Raw genomic sequence first — 18,532 nt, forward strand, 5'->3', positions numbered from 1 at the left:
GTGCATGTACAGTGAACGTATTCATTTGTCTGTGTAAGTGTTGATCCAAGTGTCTGAGTGCTAGTGAGTTTATGTGCTTCGCCCTTTAATCGAAAATTAAATAGAACGGCAAAAGTGTGGCCATGCAGCCTAATTTGGCAGATGGCTTCGGTATCCTCAGCAGAACCATTCCTTAAGTGTTGGCGTGGGTGTGTATCCCACTTTGGAGACAAGCGTCCTCTCAATGAATCCAGCTTAGGCTGTGAACACTGCAGAGGGAGAGAGGGGATGGAGGGATGTGAGAGCAGAGCTAGAGCCAGACAGGGAGGGCTCCCTAATCACCCATTTCTCAAGGCTCCTCTCCTCTCCTCACCTCTCCTCTCCTCTATTCTTATCTCCTCCTTCACCTTGTACGGGCTCATTGCCTTCTCTGCTTAGGGGAGCTCCTTCTCAGCCCCACTGAATCACTACAGTAACGAGTTGAGCCTCTGAGATGTGAAGGTGTCAGCTGATTATTTGTTGTTCATTCTACCACACGTCTTTTGTGTGTCAGTGAATAGGCCGTACTACACACCGACGACGGGGTCAGTCTTTTGATTGTTTAGTTATCATTGACAGCTAAGTGCAATTTTTATTCATACTGACAAAGAAAACAGCAACATGTTTCCACATCAAGGAATTGATTACTTTAAATAAAAGAGGCAAAAATTGGCCTAGAGCTGTGCGTGCTATACAGTAGTGAGGATAGATCCCAGTGTTTAGCCTTTACCACTCCAGAAGGTTCCTGAGTGTGTTTACAGGGCTCTGTGCTCTGAACGTATGGCAGAGACTAGCTCTGATGCCAGACCCGCAAACCCCTATCTGTGTTGGTGTGTGCCCGTGTGTGTGCTGTGTATGTGTAGGCCTCCTGGGGTCCTCTCTCTCCTCGTCCTCCATGCTCCTGAAAAACATGCCTCATAATTCATACTGTATCATCCACGGCCCTGGGCAATTGTTACCTGGAGCTTAGGGACACGGTGTGAAAACTATGCAAGAGTACAGTTGGAGCGTGTGTGTGTGTGCTGTGGTGTTGAAAGGCGGGGGGGGGGGGGGGGGGGGTGCTTCCGCTCCCATGAAAATTACATTCAGACAATGTTCCCAATGCAATGCATCTTACTAATTTGGGCTGATGAACTTCAATGACTAAAAATGGGATTCAAAGTTTGCTCTCCCAATAGAGTAAGAAAATGTAGCATTGTTAATGAACAGTATAATGAGTGGGTTTTTGAAAATATTGAAGTGGAAACATAAATACAATCTGTGTTTGTAGATTTTTTAATTAGTACCTGCAGACAATTGTTACAGAAACGACTTCATTGGATGCCATACAGCAACAATCAATTAACATTTTATGTAAACAATTAGCAACTAAACTTCCATATATGCTTCATATAGGAATGTCGGCTGTGTGGGGTGGCAGGTAGCCTACGGTTAGAGCGTTGGACTAGTAACTGAAAGTTTGCAAGATCGAATCCCTGAGCTGACAAGGTAAAAATCTGTCGTCTGCCCTGAACAAGGCCAGTTTACCCACTGTTCCTAGGCTGTCATTGAAATAAGAAATTGTTTTAAAACTTCTTGTCACTACAGGGGGTGCTGTTTCAACTTCGACATTTTGCGTCTCCAAATTAAACTGCCTCGTACTCAATTCTTGCACGTACAATATGCATATTATTATTACTATTGGATAGAAAACAATCTCTAGTTTCTAAAAACCGTTTGAATTATGTCTGTGGGTGAACCAGAACTCTTTCTACAGCAAAAATCATGACAGGACATGCGAAGGTCAGAAAAATAGTCTCTGTTCTCAGATCAGTTTAAAGCTCTGTGTGTGCCCTATGGATCGAAATGAACTGCACCGCCTTCCCCTGGATGTCAGTAACCAATGAGAAGTGGAATGGTGTTTCTACGTATTTCTCAGAACTTATAAAAGGGCAAGGAACGAGGTGCGCTCTCTTTTCGACTTCCGCCATTACGCAACGCAAGACCTCAGGATAGCATTTTGAAACGCTCAGTTATCGGCCTTAGATATGTCCGTCTGTAATTTAATTCGGTATAGGTGTTAGAAACATCATAACGAATTATTTGAAACACGTTATATCAGTTTATGCGAGTATATTGCTATTTTCGGAATTTTCGTAGTATTGCGTTTGAGGATTTGGACATGTGTGTGCCACGTAGCTACGTTAGCTGCTAGTTCCGAAGTTGAAGTGGACGTTTTACAACAAAGCAACGATTCTTTTGGACAAAAGGACACCTTGCCCAAGATTCTGATGGAAGCTCGTCCAAAAGTAAGAGCTATTTATGATTTTATTCCGTATTTATGTGGAAAAATGTAAACGCATTTTTCGGCCATTATTGCGGCACTAGTCTGGCTGTAACGCACACTGTATGTCTAGTAACTTAATTTTAAAAATCTAAATCAGCGGTTGCATTAATAACCAATGCATCTTTCATTAGCTGTCCAACCTGTATTTTTTTTGTCAATCTAATCGATAAATAATCGTAAACTTAGGTGCCCTTCCAAGATGGCGCCGGCCAGAATGCATGCCATGTTTTGACTGATTACATAGCATAACCACGATTTGTGATGCTAAATATGCACATTTTCGAACAAACTCTATATGCATTGTGTAATATGATGTTACAGGACTGTCATCTGAAGAATTCTGAGAAGGTTAGTGAAAAAATTAATATATTTTGGTGGTGATAACGTTATCGCGCTTTTTGCCTTGAATCAATGCTGGGGTGATGTTAGCTCATGGGTATGCTAATATAACGATATATTGTGTTTTCGCTGTAAAACACTTCACAAGATGTTGGGCTTTCATTTGCTGTACGCTGTGTTATTTTTCAGAAATGTTTTAAGATGAGTAATTAGGTAATACACGTTGCTCTCTGTAGTTATTCTAGTCGCTTTGGGTGAGTTTTTGTGATAGTGGCTGCAATGGTAAACTGTGATTTATACCTGAAAAATGCACATTTTTCTAAAAAAACATATGCTATACCATAAATATGTTATCAGACTGTCATCTTATGAAGTTGTTTCTTGGTTAGTGGCTATATATATCTTTATTTAGTCGAATTAGTGATAGCTACTGATGGAGTAAAAAACTGGTGGAGTAAAAAAAAGTGGTGTCTTTTGCTAACGTGGTTAGCTAATAGATTTACATATTGTGTCTTCCCTGTAAAACATTCTAAAAATCAGAAATGATGGCTGGATTCACAAGATGTTGGGCTTTCATTTGCTGTATCTGTGTATTTTTCAGAAATGTTTTAGGATAAGTATTTTGGTAATTGACGTCGGTCTCTGTAATTATTCCGGCTGCTTCCAACGCTATTTCAGATTGCAGCTGCAATGTAGAACTGTGATTTATACCTGAAATATGCACATTTTTCAAAAAAACATATGCTATACCATAAATATGTTATCAGACTGTCATCTTATGAAGTTGTTTCTTGGTTATGGCTATATATATCTTTATTTAGTCGAAATTGTGATAGCTGCCCATGCAGGAAAAAAATGGTGGAGAAAAAAAAGTTGTGTCTTTTGCTATCGTGGTTAGCTAATAGAATTTACATATTGTGTCTTCCCTGTAAAACATTTTAAAAATCAGAAATATATGCTGGATTCACAAGATCTGTATCTTTCATCTGGTGTCTTGGACTTGTGATTTAATGATATTAGATGCTTGTATTTACTTGTGACGCTATGCTAGGCTATGCTAGTCAGCTTTTTTACTGTGGGGGGTGCTCCCGGATCCGGGTTTGGTAGCAGTGAAAGGTTAACTGATTTACCTAATAAAATAAAATGAATAAAAATTTAACTATTTAATGTCAATCGTAAAGGGGCATACCTCCCCACACCAATTAGCGAAACCATATAATGGCTGAAACTAATTGTTTACATCAGATTTTAATGTTGGCTATATGACATACAGTACAAGTCAAAAGTTTGGACACACCTACTCATTCAAGGGTTTTTCTTTATTTTGACTATTTTCTACATTGTAGAATAATAGTGAGTACATAAAAACTATGAAATAACACACCATGGAATCATGTACTAACCAAAAAAGTGTAAAACAAATAAAAAAATATTTTATATTTGAGATTCTTCTAATTAGCCACCCTTTGCCTTGATGACAACTTTGCACTCTCTTGGCATTCTCTCAACCAGTTTCACCTGGAATGCTTTTCCAACAGTCTTAAGGTCCATCAATATGGAACATTTCAGGAACATTGCAAGTTTCTTCAAGTGCAGTTGCAAAAACCATAAAGCGCTATGATGAAACTTGCTCTCATGAGGACAGCCACAGGAAACGAAGACCCGGAGTTGCTGCAGAGGATAAGTTCTTTAGAATAACTGCAGCTCAAATTGCAGCCCAAATAAATGCTTCACAGAGTTCAAGTAACAGACACATCTCAACATCAACTGTTCAGAGGAGACTGTGTGAATCAGGCCTTCATGGTCGAATTGCTGCAAAAGAAACACTACTAATCGACACCAATAAGAAGAAGAGACTTGCTTGGGCCAAGAAACACGAACAATGGACATTAGACCAGTGGAAATCTGTCCTTTGGTCTGATGAGTCCAAATTTTAGGTTTTTGGTTCCAACCACTATGTCTTTGTGAGACGCAGAGTAGGTCAATGGATGATCTCCACGTGTGTGGTTCCCATCGTGAAGCATGGAGGATCAGGTGTGATGGTGTGGGGGTGCTTTGCTGGTGACACTGTCTGTGATTTATTTCGAATTCAAGGCACACTTAACCAGCATGGCTACCACAGCATTCTGCAGCGATATGCCATCCCATCTGGTTTGCACTTAGGGGGACTATCATTTGTTTTCACCAGGACAATGACCCAACACACGTCCAGGCTGTGTAAGGGCTATTTGACCAAGAAGGAGAGTGCTGCATCAGATGACCTGGCCTCAATCACCCGACCTCAACCCAATTGAGATGGTTTGGGATGAGTTGGACCGCAGAGTGAAGGAAAAGCAGCCAACAAGTGCTCAGCATATGTGGGAACTCCTCTTGAAGCTAGGGGGCAGAATTTTTATGTTTGGAAAAATAACATTCCCAATGTAAGCTGCCTATTTCTCAGGTCCAGATTCTAGAATATGCATATAATTGAGAGAGTAGGATAGAAAACACTCTAAAGTTTCCAAAACTGTCAAAATATTGTCTGTGAGTATAACAGAACTGATTTTGCAGGCAAAAACCTGAGGAAATCCAACCCGGAAGTGCCTCTTATTTTGAAAAATCCCTGTTCCATTGCCTGCCTTTCGTCCATTTAAAGGGATATCAACCAGATTCATTTTCCTATGGCTTCCTCAGGGTGTGAACAGTCTTTAGACATAGTTTCAAGCTTTTATTCTGAAAAATGAGTGAGATTTATCAAATCGCGTCAGTGGATAGACGGATGTCCTTCCATTAGTTCATGCGCGCGACACTGGTAGCTAGACATTTTCTTTCTCTCTTGTATTGAATAGTTTACAGTCCGGTTGAAATTTTATCGATTATTTATGTTAAAAACAACCTGAGGATTGATTATAAAAAACGTTTGACGTGTTTCAACGAACTTTACGGATACTATTTGGAATTTTCGTCAAGCCTTGATGACCTGCCTAAGGGTGTGGAATACTGAACATAACGCGCCAAACAAATGGAGGTTTTTTGATATAAAAATAATCTTTATCGAACAAAAGGAACATTTATTGTGTAACTGGGAGTCTCGTGAGTGCAAACATCCGAAGATCATCAAAGGTAGGCGATTAATTTGATTGCTTTTCTGTCTAGGTGTTTGTAATGTTTTGTCTAGTGATCGATAAACTCACACAAACGCTTGGATTGGTTTCGCTGTAAAGCATATTTTCAAAATCTGACAGACAGGTGGATTAACAACAAACTAAGCTGTGTTTTGCTATATTGCACTTGTGATTTCATGAATATAAATATTTTTAGCAATTTTTTATTTTTATTTGGTGCTCTGCAATTCAGCGGTTGTTGATGAAAATGGGATCTGTGCGCCAAGAGGTTATTAATGTCTTAAAGTAATGATGGACTGTTGTTTCTATTTGCTTATTTGAGCTGTTCTTGCCATAATATGTGACCCGATTCAGGAAACTAGGTGAAGGATGCATGTTGCGACTTCACAGGAGAGCCGTTTGAACGTAAAAAATATGTTTTTTATCGAAATGCGTTTTTTGGGCAGAAATTCCTTCTCAAACATGTGAACTTGTTGGTCTTGTTGGTTAAACCACAGAAAAAAATAGCAACCTTCTCACTAGCCATGATTGGCTGAGATAAGGAGTGGGCTGGACATGCCGAGAGAGGAGTTTGGATTGGTCTGCCAAATTGAAGGCTTCTGTTTATTTGAGCTCGTCAGTCTGTGTTGGTAATCCTATTGAACATGGCTTTTTTTTCAAATGTATTGTGTAGTGGAGCTGCATAAGTGTTGCTCTCCACTTTCTGGAGGATCAAGTTTTGAAATCAGTGGAATTAGAGTATGAAAGCTAAAGAGATGGAGAAAACACCTGTCTCCGGGTTACATCTTCAAACTAAGGGCAACTATGGTATGGCATCCTGACAGGGAGATGCGTTCATCATGCAGGATTATGTATACAGGTAAGATAGTCTAGCGTTAGCTAGCTACATTTTCAGATAATACACGTTTCTAATTTTGACAGAAAGTGGTTTCATTTGAAGCTAAAGTGTACGGTTAGCTAGCTATTTGTTTCCCAGAGCCGTTTGCTTTTCTAGATAGAGCCTAATGTTAGCTAGGTAGCTTATTAGTTTCCCAGAGCTGTTTGCTTTTCTAGTTAGAGCCTAATGTTAGGCATTGTTGGCACTTTATTCATTGTTGTTTAACTTGCTAACGTAAGCTGGCTGGCTCGTTAGATAACGTTACGTGACGTGTGTACAACACCCGATGAATATGGTCGGTGTCAGTAAACGTCTGCAAAAAAGCGTAATGAAATTGTTGCCAGCAGGGCTGGTTAGGCTGTTTTCTTGTTATCCAGAGGTAAACAAATCATCAGCCAGAGCGTCAAGTGTACACTCCGAGAGCGAAACGAGATGGATGGGGCTAAACGCTTAAGAGGGTGTAAACGATGCTGAATGAGTGCAGACAAAGAACAGCTCTTCACAAGATACCAAAACATTCAAAGGTCGATTTTCTCAAAAGTGAGTTTACAGGTTGATCAACTTTCAAATCAGAATTACTTTCCCGTTGTTCCTCAAATGCAGTGTATGATATAGCATTTTGTAGCTCTGAGTTCTACTTTTATCCAATGAAAAAAAACACAATTTCAAATTTTGCTACATAAGACTGAATCCAGGTGGTGAGTCACATATGGACTTGGTCTTTTACCAAATAGAGCTATCTTCTTTATACCACCCCTACCATGTCACAACACAACTGATTGGCTCAAATGCATTAACTTCTTGAGGCTAGGGGGCAGTATTCGGAAGTTCGGATGACTGACGTGCCCAAAGTTAACTGCCTGTTACTCAGGCCCATAAGCTAGGATATGCATATAATTGGGTAGAAAACACTCTGAAGTTTCTAAAACTGTTAAATAATGTCTATGAGTATAACAGAACTGATATGACAGGCGAAAACCCGAGGAGAATCCATCCGGATTTTTTGTTGTTGTAGAGGTCACCACCCTTTGAAAATGCTTGTCTATGGGACATTCAAAGGAAATCCTCCCAGATTGCAGTTCCTATGGCTTCCACTAGATGTCAACAGTCTTTAGAAATTATTTAGGCTTGTTTTTTGAAAAATGTGCGTGAATTTGTAGTTTTTCAAGGTGGCTCTCATTTGGACTGTAGTCTTGTCACGCGCGTGGATGAGGGCGCACACTTCGTTATTTATCTCCAGTATTCTCCGTCTGAAATGTTATCGTTTCTTTACATATTAGGGTACCTGAGGTTTGATTAGAAACATTGTTTGATTTTTTCGGATGAAGTTTATTGGTAACTTTTGGGATTGCTTTGACTGCATGTTGAACGACTGGAACGGGTGGATTACTGAATCAAACGCGCCAACTAAACTGACTTTTCTGGGATATAGAGAAGGACTTTATCGAACAAAACAACCATTTGTTCTGAAGCTGGGACCCTTGGGATTGCAAACAGAGCAAGATCTTCAAAGGTAAGTGATTATTTTATCTCTATTTCTGACTTTTGTGACGCCTCTGCTGGTTTGGAAAATGTTTTTAATGATTTTGTATGCGGGGCGCTGTCCTCAGATAATCGCATGGTATCCTTTCGCCGTAAAGCCTTTTTGAAATCTGACAAAGCGGCTGGATTAACAAGAAGTTACGTTTTTAAATGGTGTATGACACTTGTATTTACATGAATGTTTAATATTACGATTTTTGTATTTTGAATTTCGTGCTCTGCAATTTCACCGGATGTTGTTGAGATGGGGTGCTAGCCTCCAACCTAGCCTTAATTAAGAAGGAATTAACTTTTAACAAGGCACACCTGTTAACTGAAATGCATTTCAGGTGACTACCTCATGAAGCTGGTTGAGAGAATGCCAAGAGTGTGCAAAGTTGTCATCAAGGCAAAGGTTGGCTACTTTGAAGAATCTCAAATCTAAAATATATTTTGATTCGTTTAACACTTTTTTGGTTACTACATGATTCCATATGTGTTATTTCATAGTTTTGATGTCTTCACTATTATTCTACAATGTAGAAAATAGTACAATAAAGAAAATCCCTTGAATTAGTAGGTGTGTTCAAACCTTTGACTGATTCATAATATAACTTTATACAGATGACATTCATATACTGTATATACGTTTTTATTATAGCTAACAATTCAGTTATTAAGGATTGGCCAGTATTACATTATGTTTGAATGAGAAAACACTTAATTAAGGCCTAACATATGGCTAATAAGACAAAATAATTTTGAGGCTAATATGTGTACCTTAAAATAAAGTGTTATCCTTCATAAACAGTATTTTTTGTTCAAACGCCTCTAGCCAAGTGTGATTTTGTGTGAATGTGTCTGTGTTCTATGAATAGTGTGTTCAACAGTGACATGTCTGTATGTATTCATCACAGATGTCTTTTCCTCCCCCGGTCCACCGTGGTCTGTTCATGACCACTCATGGCTCCATCCCTGCCTGTCCGCCTCTCAGCGCAGGTGGGCATGACTACTACTCACCATACACCCTACCATCAGATCAGGCAGGAGGAAAAAAATAGGTATGTTTGAGGTAGTTATTTAAATTGTTTATTATTTTGCTACTCAGTCATATTAGGTAAACTATCTGTTTGCGTTTGTCAAAAGGTAAGTGAACTCCATGCCTACATGTATGAGTGTACTGTATGTCTTCATGTGTATACAGTATATTGAGTATATTGTGAGTGTAGGAGGTGTGGGGAGCATGTCTCCTGTGGCTTCTTCCCCCCTGGCTCTGCTCATCTTTCTCTGTCGGATCCATTTCACTTGCACTCTAACTAACACAAATTCACGCGTTGCAATTAAGTGCATGTGCTGCCACCCACCCACGTCTGTGCTCAATCATGTCGTGTTCAGAGGAAAACGAGAGATCATCATGGGAGTTAAGGGACACTGGCCCTCAATGTTCCACTGTTTGAAATGGACTCTTCACAAATACCAATTTGTAATGGTGTGACAGACGCTACACCATTTTCAGAAAATATTCACACCCTGTGACTTTTTCCACATTTTGTTGTGTTACAAAGTAGGATTAAAATTGATTTAATTGTCATTTTTTGTCAACGATCTACACAAAATACTCTATGTCAAAGTTGATTTTTTTTTGAACATTTGTGATCAAATGTATGAAAAAAAAACAACTAATATCTTGATTAGATAAGTATTCAACCCCCTGAGTCAATAGATGTTAGAGACACCTTTGGCAGTTATTACAGAAGTTAGTCTTTCTGGGTAAGTTTCTACGAGCTTTCCACACCTGGATTGTGCGGCACTTGCCTATTATTCTTTTCAAAATTCTTTAAGCTCTGTCAAATTCATTGTTGACCATTGCTTGACAACCATTTTCAGGTTTTGCCAAAGATTTTTAAGTAGATTTAAGTCAAAACTGTGAATCACCACTCAAACATTCACTGTCTTGGTAAGCAACTCCAGTGTAGATTTGGCATTATGTTTTAGGTTATTGTCCTGCTGAAAGGTTCATTCATTTCCCAGTGTTGGTGGAAAGCAGACTAAACCAGGATTTCCTCTAGGATTTTGCCTGTGCTTAACTCTATTCTGTTTATTTTTTATCCTGAAAAACTCCCCAGTCCATAATGATTACAAGCATACCCATAACACGATGCAGCCACCACTATGATTAAACATAAAAGTATTCAGGACAATAAGTTAAATTCTTTGCCACATTTTTTGCAGTATTACTTTTGTTACCAAAGAGAGAGAGAGAGACAAACTTCACACACCAGTCAGTTATACTTAAACTACACCTTTAATAATAATTAAGCTTTGCAATAGCATTTGACTTTCAACAATTCACTATCTCTAATGAATTGTTGAGAGTGTCAACTTAATGGCAACTGAGATCTTTTATAGCAAAGATCCACCCCCCTAGTCGACATGACAAACCACAGATAATAGGAACTGTTCACAAAGAAAGACTTTTACTTGAGAGAGGAGTATCCCATAGCCAGATAGCATTCGCTATAAATGATCGTTCAGTTTGGTCTCTAAGACAAGGTTCTAATCTCGTTCCTGGTACTTCATAGTACAAAAACACCAACTCATCCAATGGCATATATCAATTGTCAACTCTAGATACTCCCATCTCAAGTAAACCCCACTCCTTGACAAGCTCACTGAGGGGAGTGAGCCTCTAGGTCATATACTATCTCAAGATAAGTGCAACATCAGAGGGGACATACAATGGTTCCAGACACTGCCATACACCTCCCCTCAATGGGAAAAGGAGGGAGTGACTGGCGCACAGACATTGTGGAGACAAGTAATTGGTTCCCCATTAATCACGCCCTCCCTTCACATGGTTTAATAATAGGTAAAGACACATTCACATATGAAGACAATGTTCCATTCTGTCCTCTTCCCTTTCTGATATATTGCATAGCACCAGGGACATGTGAAAGACAAGCCTGACCTCTCCCCTCTCTGGGCCCCAAGTGACTGAGCCCTAGCTAAGAAGGGAAAAGTGCAACTGCCAACACTATAGTCCAAAGGGATACATTCTAATGACAAGTATCTCACATAAGCATATTACGCGATTAAAACATCTGATCTATGTTACCCAACTAATTCTAATTCATCCGCCACAATTGTTGTAAACAGGATGCATGTTTTGCAGTGGCAACCAGTCATTAAAGGCAGGTGGGGCAGGGCCCCACATAAAAAGAATTATATAATAAATTCATTATAATAAATTCATTAAAAAAAGGTATATATATACTACCGTTCAAATGTTTGGGGTCATTTAGAAATTTCCTTGTTTTTTAAAGAAAAGCAACTTTTTTTGTCCATTAAAATAACATCAAATTAATCCGAAATACAGTGTAGACATTGTTCATGTTGTAAATGACTATTGTAGCTGGAAATGGCAGATTTTTTAATGGAATATCTACATGGGCGTACAGAGGCCCATTATCAGCAGCCATCACTCCTGTGTTCCAATGGCACTTTGTATTAGCTAATCCAAGTTGATAATTTTAAAAGACTAATTGATCATTAGAAAACCCTTTTGCAATTATGTTAGCACAGCTGAAAACTGTTGTTCTGATTAATTAAGCAATAGAACCTGCGTTCTTTAGACTAGTTGAGTCTCTGGAGCATCAGCATTTGTGAGTTCGATTACAGGCTCAAAATGGCTAGAAACAAATAATTTTCTTCTTGAACTCATCAGTCTATTCTTGTTCTGAGAAATGAAGGCTATTCCATGCTTAAGATCTTAAGATCACGTACAATGCTGTGTACTACTCCCTTCACAGAACAGTGCAAACTGGCTTTAACCAGAATAGAAAGAGTAGTGGGAGGCCCCGGTGCACAACTGAGCAAGAGGACAAGTACATTAGAGTGTCTAGTTTGAGAACAGACGTCTCACAAGTCCTCAACTGGCAGCTTCATTAAATAGTACCTGCAAAACACCAGTCTCATCGTCAACAGTGAAGAGGCGACTCCGGGATGCTGTCCACAAGCATTGCAACTGGGAAGTCAGACTGGGAAAATACGTTTTCAACTTGGAATTGTAAAACTTTTTCTTTGATGACAAAATTTGCCAACCAAGGACCGCCACGCACAACAAGGTGAGTCCAGAAATGCTGTTGCATAAATGATATAATATGCCAGGGAGATATGGTCAGCCTTATCAACTATGTTTTTTAAAAAGGCAGTAAACGACGCTGAATGAATTGTTTCACTGCCAGACAATGCTCCGCTGAAATCCAGGTGTAGCGGTGGTAAGGATTCACTCCAATTTGCTGGAAAGAAAGCTCTGCTGTTGGGACAGCTTTATGTTGGCCATAACAGTTTGTGAGCACCGCTTGTTGCCGTTATAGTGCAATTAATTATTGTACTGTTTAGTCTTGTGTTGTGTATTGGCTTTCCTGGCATGCATCTAAAACAAAATCGGGGGGGAGTTTGCCCCACCAACATTTGCATGCTAAAATCGCCACTGATGTTTTGTTATATTTGTATTCTCTAAAGGCTTCCTTCTTTTCACTCTGTCGATTAGGTTAGTATTGTAGATTAACTACAATTTTATTTTATTCTTATTTTACCTTTATTTAACTAGACAATTCAGTTATGAACAAATTCTTATTTTCAATGACGACCTAGAAACAGTGGCTTAACTACCTTGTTCGGGGGCAGAACGACATATTTTACCTTGTCAGCTCATCTCAATGTTGCTGATCCATCCTCCATTTTCTCCTATCACAGCCATTAAACTCTGTAACTGTTTTAAAGTCACCTTTGGCCTCATTGTGAAATCCCTGAGTGGTTTCCTTCCTCTCCGGCAACTGAGCTAGGAAGGCCTGAGTTAAGAAGGACGCCTGTATTTTACTAGTGACTGGGTGTATTGATACACAATCCAAAGTGTAATTAACAACTTCACCATGCTCAAAGGGATATACAATGTAAGCTTTTTAAAATGTTTACCCATCTACTAATAGGTGCCCTTCTTTGCGAGGCATTGGAAAACCTCTCTGGTCTTTGTGGTTCAGTCTGTGTTTGAATATCACTGCTCGACTAATTTTAATCCTGAACTTATTTCAGGTTGCCATAACAAAGGGGTTGAAATCTTATTGACTCAAGACATTTCAGCTTTTCATTTTTTATTAATTTGTAAAAGTTTCGAAAAACATTATGGGGTAATGTGTGTAGGCCAGTGAAAAATCCAAGGGGTGTGAATACTTTCTGAAGGCACTGTACCAAAGTCTATTCTATTATTTTCAGCTTCAAAGCTAAACAGATCTGAGAGAATGCTCTGTGCGCGTTGACATGTCTACCCAAACATTAGAGTAATCACGATATTAGGACAGATAGCTTGATCTCTGTTTAAAGTGTGTCCTCGTTTTTCTGGGGGGCTTGTGCATAACACTAGGGGAAACTAAGCTTTGAAAGGTCACAGACACAAGGCATGTCGGATGTTTGTTTGTGTCTTTTTATGTCGATGCTCAGTAAGTTCTCTGGAGACATGGTGGTAGCTACATCATGTGAGAATACTGTAGTTTGTTCAGTCAGAGGGAGAGAAAAACTCTGCGATGCTGTACACCATGACCTTCTGTGATCTGCGCTGCGTATCTCAGGCTGCAGCCATAAAGGAGCATTATGAAATGTGACAATGCATTTACCAAGAGGAAGGTGTCTGTAGGAAAAGAAAGGGAATGTTAGTGAAGAATAGGTCTGCAATATGAAGGTTAGAGTGGTATGGAGTTTGTTCAAGTAAAGTTGTGAAGTGATCGTGAATATGGTTCTGAGATTTTGAACAAGCTGAGACGGAGGCATGGAACAACAAGGCAGGGTGGAAACCGTGACCCTGGAGTCCGCAACCTTCTAGCGTTATGGTTCTCTCTCTCTTCTCCTCCTCTCTCTCTCTCTCCCTCTCCTCTCGTCACTCTTCTCACTCTCTCTCTCTCTCTCTCTTCTCTCTCTCTCTCTCTCTCTCCTCTCTCTCTCTCGCTCTCTCTCTCTCTCTCTCTCTCTCTCTCTCTCTCTCTCTCTCTCTCTCTCTCTCTCTCTCTCTCTCCTCTCTCTGCTTCTCGTCTCTCTCTCTCTCTCTCTCTCTCTCTCTCGCCTCTCTCTCCTCTCGTGTATTCTCTCTTTCTTTCTCTCTCCTACTATCTCCTACTTTCCTCTCTCTCGCTCGCCCAGTGTAAAGGGACTGACTGGATAGTACACCTTGTGTGCGCCTCAGCCCAATCCAGGAAGAACTGGAAAGAGCTCATTCCTCGGCTTGGCCCTAAAGATGACAAAGGGATCATGTCGGAGGCAAGCAGCAGACGAGTCAAGGGTGACTAGGCGGTGGACGGGGAGTCTGAAGGAGGGGCTGTGGGAGACAGAGCCGTGCTGACTGGGCTGTGCTGGGTGGCTGTGGGTTGGGGGACTTTGGGAGTCTGGAGGGTGGGTTGGGGGCTTGTGGGTGCTTCCCATAACAGCTGGGTGTTTCTCTGACCCTTGTGTTTGTCAGAACAAATGAAAGACTGGTACAGCTGAGAAAAAGGGAGAGAAGAGAAAAAAGAGCCATGTAAGCAGGTTATATACAGAGAGGGAGCTGTCGATTAGAATAGGATTTTGATAGGAATTTTTGTTGACTTTTCTCCCATAGCTGTGGTTATGTTTTAGCACCACTGTTATTCTTAATTGGAAGCATGTATTGTAGAGGCGGTAATGGCCTTCCCAAGAACCAGAGCAGACCAACATTTCTGTCTGCCAGTGTCATATCCCATTCCTTCCTGGTCTAAGGATGGTCCACCCCTCCCACCTAAAAGCAATCCACTTCCCTCTCTCTGTTCACCCAATCTATATTAGTCCCCCTCATCCCTATCCTTCTGTCTAGTCCTCTCTTTATCTCTCCCCCTCCCATTCTCTCCCCCCTTTTCATTTCTTCCTCATCCCCCTTTTCTCTCCGTCATTCATTCTTCCTCTCTCCTCTACATTTGTCTCTGTCACAGCACCTTCTGCTCCTATTCCATCTCCCTCTCAGTCAATTAAATTCAAATCAAGGGGCTTTATTGGCATGGGAAACATATGTTAACATTGCCAAAGCAGGTGAGGTAGATAATATACAAAAGTGAAATAAACAATAAAAATTAACAGTAAACATTTAACATACAGAAGTTTCAAAAGAATAAAGACATTACAAATGTCATATTATGTATATATACAGTGTTGTAACGATGTACAAATGGTTAATGTACAAAGGGGAACATAAATAGGCATAAATATGGGTTGTATTTACAATGGTGTTTGTTCTTCACTGGTTGACCTTTTCTTGTGGCAACAGGTCACACATCTTGCTGCGGTGATGGCACACTGTGGTATTTCACCCAGTAGATAAGGGAGTTTATCAAAATCGGGTTTGTTTTCAAATTCTTTGTGGATCTGTGTAATCTGAGGGAAATATGTGTCTCTAATATGGTCATACATTGGGCAGGAGGTTAGGAAGTGCAGCTCAGTTTCCACCTCATTTTGTGGGCAGTGAAGACATAGCCTGTCTTCTCTTGTGATCCATGTCTGCCTACGGCGGCCTTTCTCGATAGCAAGGCTATGCTCACTGAGGCTGTACATAGTCAAAGTTTTCCTTAAGTTTGGGTCAGTCACAGTGGTCAGGTATTCTGCCACTGTATACTCTCTGTTTAGGGCCAAATAGCATTCTAGTTTGCTCTCTTTTTTTGTTAATTCTTTCCAATGTGTCAAATAATTATATTTTTGTTTTCTCATGATTTGGTTGGGTCTAATTGTGTTGCTGTCCTGGGGCTCTTGGGTGGTTGGTTGTGAACAGAGCCAACGCAGGACCAGCTTGCTTAGAGAGTGACCCTTCTTCCAGGTTCATCTCTCTGTAGGTTGATGGCTTTTGTTTACATGAAGGTTTGGAATCGCTCCCTTTTAGGTGGTTGTAGAAATTTATTAACGTGCTCTCTTTTCCTTGGATTTTTGAATAATTTAGCGGGTACGCCTAATGCTCTGGCTCTGCATGCATTATTTGGTGTGTTCTCTACTATTTGTACAGTCGGAGGATATGTTTTTTCAGAATTCTGGCACGTGCCAGATCTCAATTTGGTGTTTGTCTCATTTTGGTGAATTCTTTGGTTGGTGAGAGCGGACCCCAACCTCACAAACCATAAGGGGCATGGGTTATATAACTGATTCAAGATATTTTTAGCCAGATCCTAATTGGTTTATGTTGAATTTGATCGTTCCTTTTGGATGCGGCGTAGAATGCCCTTCTTTCCGTTGTTCTCATCAGATTCAATTCACAGCTTTCATGCATCCTCCTCTTCTCTCTCTCTCTCTTCTCTCTCTCTCTCTCTCTCTCTCTCCTCTCTCTCGTCGTCAGTCTCGGCTTCTCTCTCCTACCCCGCCCCTCTGAGACTTCTTCGGTGGATTTAAATGGTTTCCGGGCTGTTGATGAGTATCTGTGAGCATTAAGGGCTTGAAGATCTCAAGACTGTGGCTGTTCCCCTTCAGTACAGGAGTTCATATCACTTTTTTAAAATGGCATTATAATTTAGTAGATTTATTCCACTGCTGCGCTGGCAGACTTTGCTGGAGTCAGATGGACTTTATCTTGCAGCCCACCTTTTCAGATCCATAGCTTCTCCACAGGAGAGGAGAGGAGTGGAGGATATTGGGAGGGGTGCACCCTTCCTACCCTCCTCCTTGCCTCCCTGATACCTATCATCCCAAATCATCTCTGGTTAGGCTGATATGAAGGAGATAGAGAAGAGAAGGCATTTATAACAGGATCTGTTTCATGTTTGCTTAAACAGACAATTGGTTCCCTGGTGCTCGGTTGGTAGAGCATGGCGCTTGCAATGCCAAGATTGTGGGTTTGATTCCCAGGGGCCACCTATATGTAAAATGTATGCATGGATTATTATATACATTTTTGTAAAAGTTTAAACGATACTGAACAAAAATATGAATGCAACATGTAAAGTGTTGGTCCCATGTTTCATGAGCTGAAATAAAATATCCCAGAAATGTTCCATTCACACAAAAAGCTTATTTCTCTCAAATGCTGTGCACAAATTTGTTTACATCCCTGTTAGTGAGCATTTCTCCTTTGCCAAGATAATCCATCCATCTGACACGTGTGTGTCACGTTCCTGACCTTATTTCCCTTGTTTTGTATTTGTTTGGTATGGTCAGGGCGTGAGTTGGGGTGGGCAGTCTATGTTGTTTGTTTGTTCGTTTGGCCTAATATGGTTCTCAATCAGAGACGGGTGTTTGTCATTGTCTCTGATTGGGAGCCATACTAAGGTAGGCTGTTTTCACTGGTTGTTTGTGGGTGATTGTTGCTGTGTCTGTGTTTGTTCGCCACACGGTACTGTTTCGTTCGTTTGTTTCTGTTCGTGCGTTCATGTTTTATATGTTCTCAAGTTCAGGTCTGTTCACGTTGTTTATTGTTTTGTAGTTTGTTCAAGTGTTTTTTCGTCTTCGTTTAATAAACGATAGTATGTATTCAAACCACGCTGTGCTTTGGTCCGATCCTTGCTCCTCCTCAGACGAGGAGGAAGACGAACGTTACAGTGTGGCATATCAAGAAGCTGAATAAACAGCATTATCATTACACAGGTGCACCTTGTGCAGTTGACAATAAAACTCTAAAATGTGCAGTTTTGTCATAGAACACAATGCACAATGTCTCAAGTTTTGAGGGAGTGTGCAAATGGAATGCTGACTGCAGAAATGTCCACCAGAGCTGTTGCCAGATAATTTAATGTTAATTTCTCTACCATAAGCCGCCTCCACCGTTGTTTTAGAGAATTTGGCAGTACATCCAACCGGCCTCACAACCATGCTGTCTGCACTCTAAATAGTTCAACACAATAAGAGTATTTGGGGTAAAATAATTATCTTGAGACAAGTGACTCTGAAAATCCCATTTATTATTTAAATGTATTCAACAATTCAAAAAGATAAAATTAGATAGACAAACATAGCATAGATTTCATTTACAAGCTGTTTGTTCTTCTCATCATCTCTACAGAGGCTCCCCTCCCTACGTAATGCAATCTCATTGTCTGCTGAGTTAAAATATCTGTCATTGGCTGTAGCACAGAATAACAGAAAAACAACCATGTAGCAATGGCACGGCGCATGCTCTGATGCAAACACTCAAAATTACCCAACACCAACATTCAGGCACACACACACACACACACACACACACCACACACACACACACACACACACACACACACACACACACACCACACACACAAACCACACACACACACACACACACCACACACACACACACACACACACACACACACACACACACACACACACACACCACAC

This window comes from Salvelinus sp. IW2-2015, linkage group LG20 (genome assembly GCF_002910315.2).
Source record: "Salvelinus sp. IW2-2015 linkage group LG20, ASM291031v2, whole genome shotgun sequence".
Classification (NCBI taxonomy): Eukaryota; Metazoa; Chordata; class Actinopteri; order Salmoniformes; family Salmonidae; genus Salvelinus; species Salvelinus sp. IW2-2015.